Source organism: Triticum urartu, chromosome 4A (genome assembly GCF_056163025.1).
Source record: "Triticum urartu cultivar PI428250 chromosome 4A, HENAU_Tu73, whole genome shotgun sequence".
Lineage (NCBI taxonomy): Eukaryota > Viridiplantae > Streptophyta > Magnoliopsida > Poales > Poaceae > Triticum > Triticum urartu.
In genome coordinates, this window is record NC_141876.1 from 136831231 (window position 1) to 136848139 (window position 16909).

The window sequence follows — 16909 nt, forward strand, 5'->3', positions numbered from 1 at the left end:
CACTAACTCGCGGAAACAACTCCATAGGAACTGCGCGGACACGCATGTGAAGAAGATATGATTCGAGTCCTCTTCTGGCCCGCATAGCGGGCAGCGCCCATCACCAGGGCCATTGCGCTTCAGGACCTCCATGTCGGACGGGAGGCGACCGCAAATCCATTGCCACAAGAAGATCCTAATCTTCAGGGGCAGGCGAATTTCCCAGATGCATGTGAGAGCCTCATGGCCAGGCGATGGGGCGATGGCCTGGTAAAGAGATTTGGTGGAGAATTGTCGATAAGGCTCTAGTCGCCAACTGGAATGGTCATCTTCGGTCGTAAGATCAGGCTCGTGCAAGGCAATGCAGTCGTGCAGCTCCTGCCAGTCGGCGACCTCGGCCGGGCCAAAAGGTCTCTGGAATGCGAGTTGCCCGAAGTCAATAAGTGCTATCGCTACTGAGATATGTGGGGGCAACCGCTATGGAGAACAGGTCGGGAAAGCGGGCCGCGAGGGGCAAGTCGCCAGTCCATCTATCGAACCAGAACAGAGTGGCAGTGCCGGATCCAACCTCGATCGAGGTCCCGATCCGAAGGACAGGGAGGAGCTGGATGACGGATTGCCAGAACTGGGAGCCTCCAGACCGCTGCCAGAAAGCAAGAGGATGGCCACGGAGGTATTTCTGCTGAATGATGCGAAGCCACAGGCCACCGTCTCTGTTGGCAATCCGCCAAAGCCACCGAGTCAGGAGGGCAATGTTCATGCATTTTGAAGACATGATCCAGTCCGCCCTGGTCGCGAGGCTTGCAGATTTCTGACCACCTAACCATGTGGTACTTCTGCTTATCGCCCTCACCGGCCCAGAAGAAACGCCCCTGAATAGTGGCAATCTCGTGATGAATGGTCTCCGGAAGGCTGTAGAAGCTCATGATGAACAGGAGCTGGCTAGAGAGGGATGAGTTAATGAGCACCGTACGGGCCGCTTTCGGGAGCCAGCTACCCTGCCAGGGCTCGATACGGTGCTGAAGCTTCCCCACTGTGGGGCGCAGGTCGGCCACCATGAACCTAGTGTCACTAATGGGTATCCCCAGATATGTCATGGGGAAGCTCCCAAGCTGGCAGTTAATCCGATCCGCAATACTCTGACGCTCGTCCTAGGAGTGGCCCAAGACCATCACCTCGCTCTTGTCGAAGTTGACCCTGAGGCCCGACATCTGCTAGAAGCATAGCAGAAGGAACTTAGGTTCGAAATATCGCTCGTCGAGCCTTCCACCATGATAATGGTGTCATCCGCATGTTGGAGAAGGGAGATCCCATTCCCCCCAACAAGATGCGGGACTATACCCTTAATGTGGCATGCAGCCTTGGCCTTATCAAGGATGGCAGCCAGAGCATCGAACACCATGTTAAACAGGAACGGGGAGAAGGGGTCGCCCTGGCGTACCCCACAAAAAGTGGGGAAGAATGGGCCGATCTCCCCATTAATGTTCACCACAGTCTGACCCGAGGATACCATCTGCATCACCCTAGTCACCCAATGATCGTCGAAGCCCTTACGAAGAAGGCATTCCCGAAGGAAAGACCAGCTAACCGTGTCATATGCCTTGTGGAAGTCCAGTTTCAGGAAGACTGCCTTGAGGTGTTTGGAGTGAACCTCATGAAGTGCTTCATGAAACACCAGGACACTGTCAAGGATATAGCGGCCCTGGATGAAGGCTGACTGATCAGGGTGCGTGATCCGGTCGGCAATAGGGGCCACCCTAATGGCGTACCCCTTCGCGAGGATGCGGAAGATGACGTTAATCACCGTAATCGGCCAGAATTGGCGGATATCCGAGGCCCCAGACACTTTGGGATGAGGGTGATTACGCCAAAGTTGAGCCGGGCGAGGTCAATGGACCCGACCAAGAACTCATCAAAAAGGGCCATCACCTCAGGTTTGATCACCTCCCAGAAGGTCTGGAAGAACTTCAATGGGAGCCCATCCAGGCCGGGAGCTGAGGATGGATTCATGCCCTTAATTACCGTCCAAACTCCAGCCTCAGAGAACGGGGCCGTGAGGGCCACGTTGTCCGCAGGTGAGACGCAACTGTGGGCAGACCAAACATCTTGTGCAAGGGCAAGACCTCCCCGAGGGGAGGCAGAGAATAGGTCTCTGTAGAAGCCGTCAACATGTGCCCGGATGTCCTCGGGCCGCTGCAGGAGGGGCGCTCCGTCCCAATGGAGGGGGATGGAGTTCCGGCGCTGGTGGCCGTTAGCTAAGGCCTGGAAGTAGGTGGTATTGGCGTCCCCTTTGAGGACCCAATTCTGAGCACTCCGCAAACGCCATTATGCCTCCTCGTCTGTGTATATGACCGTGAGCTGGTCTTCCAAGTCATATCTAAGCATCCATTCGTCGACAAAGAGGCCAGTGGTGTCGGCCCGCATGTCAAGAGCCTGGATGTCTTCAAGGAGAGCTTTTTTCCGCTCCCGGATGTCACGGACGATGTTTGCACCCCAACCCTTCATGAATTGCCGTGACCGCTTGGCGTAGAAGTGCCAGTTGTCAACGGCCGAAAGGGATCAATGGGGGCCTCACGAGCCTCGCGCCACCGTGCGCCCACCGCGACGGAGAACCCAGGCTGGCGCAACCAAAAGGTTTCGAAGAGGAGGGCGCTCATTCTTCGAAGAGAGGAGTAGGGGGACGTGATCTGAGCCAATCCATGTAATCGCTCGGAGCGAAGCTAGGGGGCAGCGAATGTCCCACTCAGGGGAGGCGAAGACCCTATCGAGAACCGAGCGGGTCGGCTCCACTTGACGGTTTGTCCAAGTGAAACTGGCCCCGACTCAATCGAGCTCGTGGAGCCTGATACGTCTCCGTCGTATCTACTTTTCCAAACACTTTTGCCCTTGTTTTGGACTCTAAGTTGCATGATTTGAATGGAACTAACCCGGACTGACGCTGTTGATACGTCCATTTTGCATCATGCTTTTATATCGATATTTATTGCATTATGGGCTGTTATTTCACATTATGTCACAATACTTATGGATATTCTCTCTTATTTATAAGGTTTACATAAGGAGGGAGAATGCCGGCAGCTGGAATTCTGGGCTGGAAAAGGAGCAAATATTAGAGACCTATTCTGCACAACTCCAAAAGTCCTGAAACTCCACGGAATACCTTATAATAAATAATGAAAAATCCTGCCAAAGATGAAGACCAGGGGGCCCACACCCTGTCCATGAGGGTGGGGGGTGCCCCCCTAGGGCGCGCCCCCTACCTCGTGGGCCCCCTGGTGGCTCTCCGATGACCATCTTCTGCTATATGAAGTCTTTCGTCGAGAAAAAACAAGAAGCAACCTTTCGGGACGAAACTCCACCGCCACGAGGCGGAACCAATCTAGGGCTCCGGCAGAGCTGTTCTGCCGGGGAAACTTCCCTCCTGGAGGGGGAATCATCGCCATCGTCATCACCAACGCTCCTCTCATTAGGAGAGGGCAATCTCCATCAACATCTTCATCAGCACCATCTCATCTCAAAACCCTAGTTCATCTCTTGTATCCAATTCTTGTCTCCAAGTCCGGGATTGGTGCTAGTAGGTTGCTAGTAGTGTTAATTACTCCTTGTAGTTGATGCTAGTTGGTTTAATTGGTGGAAGATCATATGTTCAGATCCTTTATGCATATTATTACCCTTCTGATTATGAACATGAATATGCTTTGTGAGTAGTTACGTTTGTTCCTGAGGACAAGGGAGAAGTCTTGCTATTAGTAGTCATGTGAATTTGGTATTTGTTCGATATTTTGATGAGATGTATGTTGTCTAGCCTCTAGTGGTGTTATGTGAACGTCGACTACATAACACTTCACCATTATTTGGGCCTAGAGGAAGGCATTGGGAAGTAATAAGTAGATGATGGGTTGCTAGAGTGACAGAAGCTTAAACCCTAGTTTATGCGTTGCTTCGTAAGGGGCTGATTTGGATCCATATGTTTCATGCTATGGTTAGGTTTACCTTAATAATTTTGTTGTAGTTGCGGATGCTTGCAATAGAGGTTAATCATAAGTGGGATGCTTGTTAAAGTAAGAACAACACCCAAGCACCAGTCCACCCACATGTCAAATTATCAAAGTACCGAACGCGAATCATATGAACGTGATGAAAACTAGCTTAACGATATTCCCATGTGTCATCGGGAGCGCTTTTCCTTATATAAGAGTTTGTCCAGGGTTGTCCTTTGCTACAAAAAGGATTGGGCCACCTTGCTGCACTTTATTTACTTTTGTTACTTGTTGCTCGTTACAAATTATTTTATAACAAAACTATCTGTTACCACTTATTTCAGTACTTGCAGAGAATACCTTGCTGAAAACCGCTTATCATTTCCTTCTGCTCCTCGTTGGGTTCGACACTCTTACTTATCGAAAGGACTACGATAGATCCCCTATACTTGTGGGTCATCAAGACTCTTTTCTGGCACCGTTGCCGGGGAGTGAAGCGCCTTTGGTAGGTGGAATTTGGTAAGGAAAAATTTATATAGTGTGCTGAAATTTACTGTCACTTGTTACTATGGAAAGTAATCCTCTGAGGGGCTTGTTCGGGGTATCTTCACACCGACCAGTAGAGCAAAGAGTTGCTCCTCAACCTACTGAACCTATTGAAAATGAAATTCCTTATGAGTATCCTTCGGGTATGATAGAAAAACTGCTAGCTAATCCTTTTACAGGAGATGGAACAAAGCATCCTGATGAACACCTAATATATGTGGATGAAGTTTCTGGATTATTTAAGCTTGCAGGTATACCCGATGATGTTGCTAAGAAGAAGGTCTTCCCTTTATCTTTGAAGGGAGACGCATTGACATGGTATAGGCTATGTGATGATACGAGATCATGGAACTATAGAAGATTGAAATTGGAATGTCATCAAAAGTATTACCCTATGCATCTTGTTTATCGTGAGCGCAATTATATATATAATTTTTGGCCTCGCGAAGGAGAAAGCATCGCTCAAGCTTGGGGGAGGATTAAATCAATGTTATATTCATGCCCCAATCATGAGCTCCCAAGAGAAACAATTCTTCAAAAAATTTATGCTCAGCTTTCTGAAAATAATCGCACCATGCTCGATACTTCTTGTGCTGGCTCTTTTATGATGAAGACTATTGGGTTTAGATGGGATTTATTGGATAGAATTAAACGCAACTCTGAAGATTGGGATCTTGACGAAGGTAAGGAGTCAGGTATGACACCTAAGTTTGATTGTGTTTAATCTTTTATGGATACCGATATTTTCCGTAAGTTTAGCACTAAATATGGACTTGATTCTGAGATAGTAGCTTCTTTCTGTGAATCTTTTGCTACTTATGTTGATCTCCCTAAGGAGAAGTGGTTTAAATATCATCCTCCCATAGAAGTAAAAGTAGCTGCACCTATTAAATTTGAAGAAAAGACTGTCACTTATAATGATCCTATTGTTCCTACTTGTTATGTTGAGAAACCACCTTTCCCTGTTAGGATAAAGGATCATGCTAAAGCTTCAACTGTGGTTCATAAAATCAATATTAAAACATATACACCTCCTAAGCAAGTTAAAGTAGAACCTAATATTGCTATTGTTAAAGATCTCCCGTGTGATAATATTGATGGGCATGTTATTCAGTTCTGCGGTGAAACTACTAGAATTGCTAAACCTTGTGCTAAAGATAAAAATAGACCTGTGGTAGGCATGCCTGTTATTTCTGTTAAAATAGGAGAACATTGTTATCATGGCTTATGTGATATGGGTGCTAGTGCTAGTGCAATACCTATGGACTTATACAAAGAAATTATGCATGACATTGCACCTGTTGAGTTAGAAGAATTGATGTCACTATTAAACTTGCTAATAGAGATACTATTTCAACAATGGGAATTGTTAGAGATGTTGAAGTCTTGTGTGGGAAAACTAAATATCCTGCTGATTTTCTTGTTCTTGGTTCCCCACAAGATAGCTTTTGTCCCATTATATTTGGTAGACCCTTCTTAAATACTGTTAATGCTACCATAGATTGCACAAGGGATGTTGTTACTGTCGGTTTAGATGATATGACTCATGAATTTAATTTCTCTAAATTTAGTAAACAACACCGTGAAGAAGAATTGTCTAGTAAGGATGAAATTATTGGTCTTGCTTCTATTGCCGTACCTCCTAGTGACCCTTTAGAACAATATTTGCTAGACCATGAGAATGATATGTTTATGAATGAAAGAAGGGAAATAGATGAGGTATTCTTTAAACAGGAACCTATTCTGAAACACAATTTGCCTGTTGAAATCCTAGGGGATCCCCCTCCACCTAAGGGTGATCCCGTGTTTGAGCTTAAACCGTTGCCTGATAATCTTAAATATGCTTATCTTGATGAAAAGAAGATATATCGTGTTATTATTAGTGCTAACCTTTCAGAGCATGAAGAAGAAAGATTATTGAAAACTCTGAAGAAGCACCGTGCTGCTATTGGATATACTCTTGATGATCTTAAGGGCATTAGTCCCACTCTATGTCAACATAAAATAAATTTGGAAGCAGATGCCAAACCAGTTTGTGATCCTCAACGACGTCTGAATCCTAAAATGAAAGAAGTGGTAAGAAAAGAAATACTAAAGCTTCTGGAGGCAGGTATAATTTATCCCGTTGCTGATAGTCAGTGGGTAAGTCATGTTCATTGTGTCCCTAAGAAGGGAGGTATTACTATTGTTCCTAATGATAAAGATGAATTGATTCCACAAAGAATTATTACAGGTTATAGGATGGTAATTGATTTCCGCAAATTTAATAAGGCTACTAAGATCATTACCCCTTACCTTTTATCGATCAAATGCTAGAAAGATTATGCAAACATACACACTACTGCTTTCTAGATGGTTATTCTGGTTTCTCTCAAATACCTGTGTCGGCTAAAGATCAATCAAAGACTACTTTTACATGCCCTTTTCGTACTTTTGCTTGTAGACGTATGCCTTTTGGTTTATGTAATGCACCTTCTACCTTTCAAAGATGCATGATGGCTATATTCTCTGACTTTTGTGAAAAGATTTGTGAGGTTTTCATGGACGACTTTTCTGTCTATGGATCTTCTTTTGATGATTGCTTGAGCAATCTTGATCGAGTTTTGTAAAGATGTGAAGAAACTAATCTTGTCTTGAATTGGGAAAAGTGCCACTTTATGGTTAATGAAGGTATTGTCTTGGGGCATAAAGTTTCTGAAAGAGGTATTGAAGTTGATAAAGCCAAGGTTGATGCTATTGAAAAGATGCCGTGTCCCAAGGACATCAAAGGTATAAGAAGTTTCCTTGGTCACGCCGGATTTTATAGGAGGTTCATTAAGGACTTCTCAAAAATTTCTCGGCCTCTAACTAATTTATTACAAAAAGATATACCATTTGTCTTTGATGAGGATTGTGTAGAAGCATTTGAAATACTTAAGAAAGCATTAGTCTCTGCACCTATTTTCCAGCCACCTGATTGGAATTTACCCTTTGAAATTATGTGTGATGCTAGCGATTATGCTGTAGGTGCTGTTCTAGGGCAAAGAGTTGATAAGAAATTAAATGTTATCCATTATGCTAGTAAGACTCTAGACAATGCTCAAAGAAATTATGCTACTACTGAAAAAGAACTTTTAGCAGTTGTATTTGCTTGTGATAAGTTCAGACCTTATATTGTTGATTCGAAAGTAACTATCCACACTGATCACGCTGCTATTAAATATCTTATGGAGAAGAAAGATGCTAAACCTAGACTTATTAGATGGGTTCTCTTGCTACAAGAATTTGATTTGCATATTGTTGATAGAAGAGGAGCTGAGAACCCCGTTGCAGACAACTTATCTAGGTTAGAGAATGCTCTTGATGACCCACTACCTATTGATGATAGCTTTCTTGATGAACAATTAAATGTCATAAGTACTTCTCGTAGTACTCCTTGGTATGCTGATTATGCTAATTACATTGTTGTTAAATTCATACCACCTAGCTTCACATACCAACAAAAGAAAAAGTTCTTCTATCATTTGAGACATTACTTTTGGGATGGCCCGCATCTTTATAAAGAAGGAGTAGATGGTGTTAATTAGATGTTGTGTACCTGAGCATGAACAGGAACAGATCCTACGCAAGTGCCACTCCGAAACTTATGGAGGACACCACGCGGGAGATAGAACTGCACATAAGGTATTGCAATCCGGTTTTTATTGGCCTACTCTTCAAAGATGCCTGTAAGTTTGTCCTATCTTGTGATGAATGTCAAAGAATTGGTAATATTAGTAGACATCAAGAAATGCCTATGAATTATTCACTTGTTATTGAACCGTTTGATGTTTGGGGCTTTGATTATATGGGACCTTTTCCTGCCTCTAATGGATATACACATATTTTAGTTGCTGTTGATTATGTTACTAAGTGGGTTGAAGCTATTCCAACTAGTAGTGCTGATCATAAAACTTCTATTAAAATGCTTAAAGAAGTTATTTTTCCGAGGTTTGGAGTCCCTAGATATTTAATGACTGATGGTGGTTCACATTTTATTCATGGTGCTTTCCGTAAAATGCTTGCTAAATATGACGTCAATCATAGAATTGCATCTCCGTATCACCCATAGTCTAGTGGTCAAGTAGAATTGAGTAATAGAGAACTCAAATTAATTTTGCAAAAGACTGTCAATAGGTCTAGAAAGAATTGGTCCAAGAAACTTGATGATGTATTATGGGCCTATAGAACTGCATATAAATATCCTATGGGTATGTCTCCGTATAAAACGGTATATGGAAAAGCATGTCACTTACCTCTCGAACTAGAACATAAGGCATATTGGGCTATTAAAGAGCTCAACTATGATTTCAAACTTGCCAGTGAAAAGAGGTTATTTGATATTAGCTCACTTGATGAATGGAGAACCCAAGCTTATGAAAATGCCAAGTTGTTTAAAGAAAAGGTTAAAAGATGGCATGACAAAAGGATACAAAAGCGTGAGTTTAATGTAGGTGATTATGTATTGCTATACAACTCTTGTTTAAGATTTTTTGCAGGGAAACTTCTCTCTAAATGGGAAGGCCCCTATGTTATCGAGGAGGTCTATCGTTCCGGTGCCATAAAAATCAACAACTTCGAAGGCACAAATCCGAAGGTGGTAAACGGTCAAAGAATCAAACATTATATCTCAGGTAGTCCCATAAATGTTGAAACCAATATTATTGAAACCGTAACCCCGAAGGAATACATAAGGGACACTTTCCAGAACGTTTCAAACTCCGAAAAGGAATAGGTATGTGGTACGGTAAGTAAACCGATTCCAAAACAGTTTTTATGGCAATATTTCTCCATTTGGGAATAATTAGAAAAATAGAAAATTAAGTAGCAGTCCGGGAAGGACACGAGAGCCCCATGAGGGTGGAGGGCGCGCCGTACCCCCCTGGGCGCGCCCCCTACCTCGTGAGCACCTCGTGTGCCTTCCGGACTCCGTTTTCCTTCACGATACGTATTTTGGTCGGTAAAAATTCACTATATATTCTCCCGAAGGTTTTGACTCCCGTATCACGCAATTATCCTCTGTTTTTGTTTCGAGCTGTCCCGCTGTAGATTAGATCAACATGTCTTCCCAGGATTCGGAAGGAGAAAGCTATGTGGATGATTACTTAGCTAATCCTAAGGTCTATGGAGATGTGGAGCACGATGGTTGGACCAGGAGGAAGAAGAGGACTATGAACCCAATGGGAAGGAGGAGACGAGCTCAGATGAAGATGAAGCCCCATTACCTCAACCTGGGGATATGCACGTGGAGTTCAAAAAGTCAAGTCTCCCTGATAGGGTAAAGAAACCAAAATTCGAGTTTATCCCTTTTCGTCTCTTGCAGGAAAATAAGCAGGACCTATGCAAAAAGATATTAACCCTGGAGTGGGAGATTGATGATCTGAGGGATCAAAATGCCGTCCTCAAGCGTAAATTAAGCGAGAAGTCTATGCCATCAACTAAGTCAACAACACCTTCACCTTCTTCACCAACCAAGGAGATATAATCACATGGGTATGGGCACTCCCCTTGGCAACTGCCAAGCTTGGGGGAGGTTCCCCGGTATCGTATCACAATCACAATTCCTATCTTTACCATTTTCCTTAGTTCGATCCTATTAGTAGTATTTTGATCTAGTAGAATAAAGTTTATGGCATGATCTAGTTTTGAGTTTTGCCTTATGATCTCTCTTTGTAATCGAGTTCGTGAGATATATAATAAAGATTAGTGTTGAGTCAAGGGGTTGATTTTCTTGCTATGATCTTGGGTGAATAAAAGAAAAGAGAAAAAGAATAAGAAGAAACAAAAGTTCATATTGATCTTATTGATAGTAATGACTTCACATAGAAAGAGTGTGACGATTAAAAGTTGTTGGGAGTTGGCAGACATAGCTTTGGTCATCATTGCAATTAATAGGAAGTAATATGGAAAGAGAGGTTTCACATATAAATATACTATTATTGACATCTTTTATGATTGGGAGCACTCATCAAAATATGACATGCTAAAGAGTTGATGTTGGACAAGGAAGACAACGTAATTGGTTATGTTTTCTTATATCTGAGATAAAGTATGTTGTCATGGATCATCCAACATGTTGAGCTTGCCTTTCCCCCTCATGCTAGCCAAATTCTCAACACCAAGTAGAGATACTACTTGTGCTTCCAAATACCCTTAAACCAGTTTTGCCATGAGAGTCCATCATATCTACCTATGGATTGAGTAAGATCCTTCAAGTAAGTTGTCATCGGTGCAAAGCAATAAAAATTGCTCTAAATATGTATGATTAGTGTGGGAGAAATAAGCTTTATACGATCTTGTGATGTGGAAGTAATAAAAGCGACAGACTGCATAATAAAGGTTCATATCACAAGGGGCAATATAAAGTGACGTTCTTTCGCACTAAGATTTTGTGCATCCAACCATAAAAGCGCATGGCAACCTCTGCTTCCCTCTGCGAAGGGCCTATCTTTTATTATTATCTTCTACCTTATGCAAGTGTCATGGTGATCTTCACCTTTCCTTTTTCATTTTATCCTTTGGCAAGCCCAGCATGTTGGAAAGAACCTGATATATATATATATCTAATTGGATGTAGGGGGGCATGAGTTATTATTGTTGACATTATCCTGGAGGTAAAAGGTTGTGGGGCGAAACTATAAGCCCCTATCTTTCTCTGTGTCCGACTAAAACTCTGTAACCACAAGTATTGCATGAGTGTTAGCAATTATGAAGGACTAGATGATAGTTGAGTATGTGGACTTGTTTTTTTAGCTCTGACATAGACTCTTTCTGATGTTATGATAAATTTCAATTGCTTCAATGACTGAGGTTATAGTTTTTTGGTTCTCAATAAGGTTTCTGATTCATACTTTTGCATTGTGAATAGATCATCACTTGAACATAAGTAATCATATGACAATATCTATATATGTTGCTATTATGAGAATAATCGTGATGCCTCCATGTCTGTATTTTATTTTTATCGACGCCTCTACCTCTAAACATGGGGACATATTTATTGTTATTGGCTTTCGCTTGAGGACAAGCAAGGTCTAAGCTTGGGGGAGTTGATACGTCCATTTTGCATCATGCTTTTATATCGATATTTATTGCATTATGGGCTATTATTTCACATTATATCACAATACTTATGGCTATTCTCTCTTATTTTATAAGGTTTAGATAAGGAGGGAGAATGCCGGCAGCTGGAATTCTGGGTTGGAAAAGGAGCAAATATTAGAGACCTATTCTGCACAACTCCAAAAGTCCTGAAACTCCACAGAACACCTTATAATAAATAATGAAAAATCCTCGCCAAAGATGAAGACCAGGGGGCCCACACCCTGTCCACGAGGGTGGGGGCGCCCCCCTAGGGCGCGCCCCCTACCTCGTGGGGCCCCTGGTGGCTCTCCGATGACCATCTTCTGCTATATGAAGTCTTTCGTCGAGAAAAAAACAAGAAGCAACCTTTCGGGACGAAACTCCGCCGCCACGAGGCGGATCCTTGGCGGAACCAATCTAGGGCTCCGGCAGAGCTGTTCTGCCGGGGAAACTTCCCTCCCGGAGGGGGGAATCATCGCCATCGTCATCACCAACACTCCTCTCATCGGGAGAGGGCAATCTCCATCAACATCTTCATCAGCACCATCTCATCTCAAAACCCTAGTTCATCTCTTGTATCCAATTCTTGTCTCCAAGTCCGGGATTGGTGCTAGTAGGTTGCTAGTAGTGTTAATTACTCCTTGTAGTTGATGCTTGTTGGTTTAATTGGTGGAATATCATATGTTCAGATCCTTTATGCATATTATTACCCCTCTGATTATGAACATGAATATGCTTTGTGAGTAGTTACGTTTGTTCCTGAGGACAAGGGAGAAGTCTTGCTATTAGTAGTCATGTGAATTTGGTATTCGTTCGATATTTTGATGAGATGTATGTTGTCTAGCCTCTAGTGGTGTTATGTGAACGTCGAATACATAACACTTTTGCCCTTATTTGGGCCTAGAGGAAGGCATTGGGAAGTAATAAGTAGATGATGGGTTGCTAGAGTGACAGAAGCTTAAACCCTAGTTTATGCATTGCTTCGTAAGGGGCTGATTTGGATCCATATGTTTCATGCTATGGTTAGGTTTACCTTAATACTTTTGTTGTAGTTGCAGATGCTTGTGATACGTCCATTTTGCATCATGCTTTTATTTTGATATTTATTGCATTATGGAATGTTATTTCACTTTATGTCACAATACTTATGGCTATGCTCTCTTATTTTACAAGGTATACATAAAGAGGGAGAATGCCGGCAGCTGGAATTCTGGTCTGGATAAGGAGCAAATATTAGAGACCTACTATGCGCAACTCAAAAAGTCCGGAAACTCCACGGAACGTCTTAGAAGAAATTTAAAGAAAAATCCACGCCAAAGATGCAGGCCAGGGGGCCCACACCCTGCTCACGAGGGTGGGGGGCGCGCCCCCCTACCTCGTGGGCCTCCTGGTGGCTCTCCGATGCCCATCTTCTCCTATATGAGGTCTTTCAATGAGAAAAAATAAGGAAGGAACTTTTCGGGACGAGACTCTGCCGCCACGAGGCGGAACCTTGGCAGATCCAATCTAGAGCTCTGGCAGAGCTGTTCTGCTGGGGATACTTCCCTCCCGAAGGGGGAAATCATCACCATCGTCATCACCAACGCTCCTTTCATCGGGAGAGGGCAATCTCCATCAACATCTTCACCAGCACCATCTCATCTCCAAACCCTAGTTCATCTCTTGTATCCAATTCTTGTCTCAAAGTCCGGGATTGGTGCTAGTAGGTTGCTAGTAGTGTTGATTACTCCTTGTAGTTGATGCTAGTTGGTTTAATTGGTGGAAGATTATATGTTCAGATCCTATATGCATATTATTACCCCTCTGATTATGAACACGAATATGCTTTGTGAGTAATTACGTTCGTTCCTGAGGACAAGGGAGAAGTCTTTCTATGAGTAGTCATGTGAATTTGGTATTCGTTTGATATTTTGATAAGATGTATGTTGTCTAGCCTCTAGTGGTGTTATGTGAACGTCGACTACATAACACTTCACCATTATTTGGGCCTAGAGGAAGGCATTGGGAAGTAATAAGTAGATGATGGGTTGCTAGAGTGACAGAAGCTTAAACCCTAGTTTATGCGTTGATTTGTAAGGGGCTGATTTGGATCCATATGTTTCATGCTATGGTTAGGTTTACCTTAATACTTTTGTTGTAGTTGCGGATGCTTGCAATAGAGGTTAATCATAAGTGGGATGCTTGTTCAACTAGGAACAGCACCCAAGCACCGGTCCACCCACATATCAAATTCTCAAAGTATCGAACGCGAATCATATGAACATGATGAAAACTAGCTTGACGATATTCCCAGGTGTCCTCGGGAGTGCTTTTCCTATTATAAGAGTTTGTTTCGGCTTGTCCTTTGCTACAAAAGGATTGGGCCACCTTGCTGCACTTTATTTACTTTTGTTACTTGTTGCTCGTTATAATTTATCCTATCACAAAACTATCTGTTACCACTTATTTCAGTACTTCCAGAGAATACCTTGCTGAAAACCGCTTATCATTTCCTTCTGCTCCTCGTTGGGTTCGACACTCTTACTTATTGAAAGGACTATGATAGATCCCCTATACTTGTGGGTCATCAAGACTCTTTTCTGGCGCCGTTGCCGGGGAGTGTAGCGCCTTTGGTAAGTGGAATTTGGTAAGGAAAAATTTATATAGTGTGCTGAAATTTACTGTCACTTGTTACTATGGAAAGTAATTCGCCGAGGGGCTTGTTCGGGGTATCTTCACCCCGTCCAGTAGAGCAAAGAGTTGCTCCTCAACCCACTGAACCTATGGAAAATGAAACTCCTTTTGAATTTCCTTCGGGTATGATGGAAGGACTGCTAGCTGACCCTTTTACAGGAGATGGAACAAAGCATCCTGATGAGCACTTAATATATGTGGATGAAGTTTGTGGATTATTTAAGCTTGCAGGTATACCCGATGATGTTGCTAAGAAGAAGGCCTTCCCTTTATCTTTGAAGGGAGACGCATTGGTATGGTATAGGCAATGTGATGATATGAGATCATGGGACTATAAAAGATTGAAGCTGGAATTTCATCAAAAATATTACCCTATGCATCTTGTTCATCGTGATTGCAATTAAATATATATAATTTCTGGCCTCGCGAATGAGAAAGCATCGCTCAAGCTTGGGGGAGGCTTAAATCAATGTTATATTCATGCCCCAATCATGAGCTCCAGAGAAAAATAATTATGCAAAGTTTTTATGCTCGGCTTTCTGAAAACAATCGCAACATGCTCGATACATCTTGTGTTGGCTCTTTTATGATGAAGACTATTGAATTCAGATGGAATTTATTGGATAGAATTAAACGCAACTCTGAAGATTGGGACCTCGACGAAGGTAAGGAGTCAGGTATGACACCTAAGTTTGATTGTGTTAAATCTTTTATGGATACTGATATTTTCCGTAAGTTTAGCACTAAATATGGACTTGACTCTGAGATAGTAGGTTCTTTCTGTGAATCTTTTGCTACTTATGTTGATCTCCCAAAGGAGAAGTGGTTTAAATATCATCCTCCCATAGAAGTAAAAGTAGTTGCACCTATTAAAGTTGAAGAAAAGACTGTCACTTATAATGATCCTATTGTCCCAACTTCTTATATTGAGAAACCACCTTCCCTGTTAGAGTAAAGGATCATGCTAAAGCTTCAACTGTTGTTCGTAAAAGCAATATTAGAACTTATATACCTCCTGAGCAAGTTAAAGTAGAACCTAATATTGCTATTGTTAAAGATCTCTTGTCTGATAATATGGATGGGCATGTTATTCAGTTCGAAGGTGAAACTCCTAGAATTGCTAAACCTTGTGCTAAAGATAAACTTAGACCTGTGGTAGGCGTGCCTGTTATTTCTGTTAAAATAGGAGATCATTGTTATCATGGCTTATGCGATATGGGTGCTAGTGCTAGTGTTATACCATATACCTTATACAAAGAAATTATGCACGATATTGCACCTGTTGAGTTAGAAGATATTGATGTCACAATTAAACTTGCTAATAGAGATAATATTGCACCAATTGGAATTGTTAGAGATGTTGAAGTCTTGTGTGGGAAAACTAAATATCCTGCTGATTTCTTGTTCTTACTTCCCCACAAGATAGCTTTTGTCCCATCATATTTGGTAGGCCCTTCTTGAAAACTATTAATGCTAAGATAGATTGTGAAAAGAATGTTGTTACTGTTGGCTTGGATGATATGGTTCATGAGTTTAATTTCTCTAAATTTAGTAAACAACATCGTGAGGAAGAATTACCCAGTAAGGATGAAATTGTTGGTCTTGCTTCTATTGCCGTACCTCCTAGTGATCCTTTAGAGCACTATTTGCTAGACCATGAAGATGATATGTTCATGAATGAAAGAAGGGAAATAGATGAAGTATTCTTTAAACAGGAACCTATTTTACATCATAACTTGCCTGTTGAAATTTTGGGGGATCCTCCTCCACCCAAGGGTGATCCCGTGTTTGAGCTTAAACCTCTGCCTGATAATCTTAAATATGCTTATCTTGATGAAAAGAAGATATATCCTGTTATTATTAGTGCTAACCTTTCAGAGCATGAAGAAGAAAGATTATTGAAAACTCTGAAGAAGCATCGTGCTGCTATTGGATATACTCTTGATGATCTTAAGGGCATTAGTCCCACTCTATGTCAACATAAAATAAATTTGGAAGCAAATGCCAAACCAGTTCGTGATCCCCAACGACGTTTGAATCCTAAAATGAAAGAAGTGGTAAGAAAAGAAATACTCAAGCTTTTGGAGGCAGGTATAATTTATCCCATTGCTGATAGTGAGTGGGTAAGTCCTGTCCATTGTGTCCCTAAGAAGGGAGGTATTACTGTTGTTCCTAATGATAAAGATGAATTGATTCCACAAAGAATTATCACAGGTTATAGGATGGTAATTGATTTCCGCAAATTAAATAAAGCTACTAAGAAAGATCATTACCCCTTACCTTTTATCGATCAAATGCTAGAAAGATTATGCAAACACACACACTATTGCTTTCTAGATGGTTATTCTGGTTTCTCTCAAATACCTGTGTCGGCTAAAGATCAATCAAAGACTACTTTTACATGCCCTTTTGGTACTTTTGCTTATAGACGTATGCCTTTTGGTTTATGTAATGCACCTGCTACCTTTCAAAGATGCATGATGGCTATATTCTCTGACTTTTATGAAAAGATTTGTGAGGTTTTCATGGACGACTTTTCCGTCTATGGTTCCTCTTTTGATGATTGCTTGAGCAATATTGATCGAGTTTTGCAGAGATGTGAAGAAACTAATCTTGTCTTGAATTGGGAA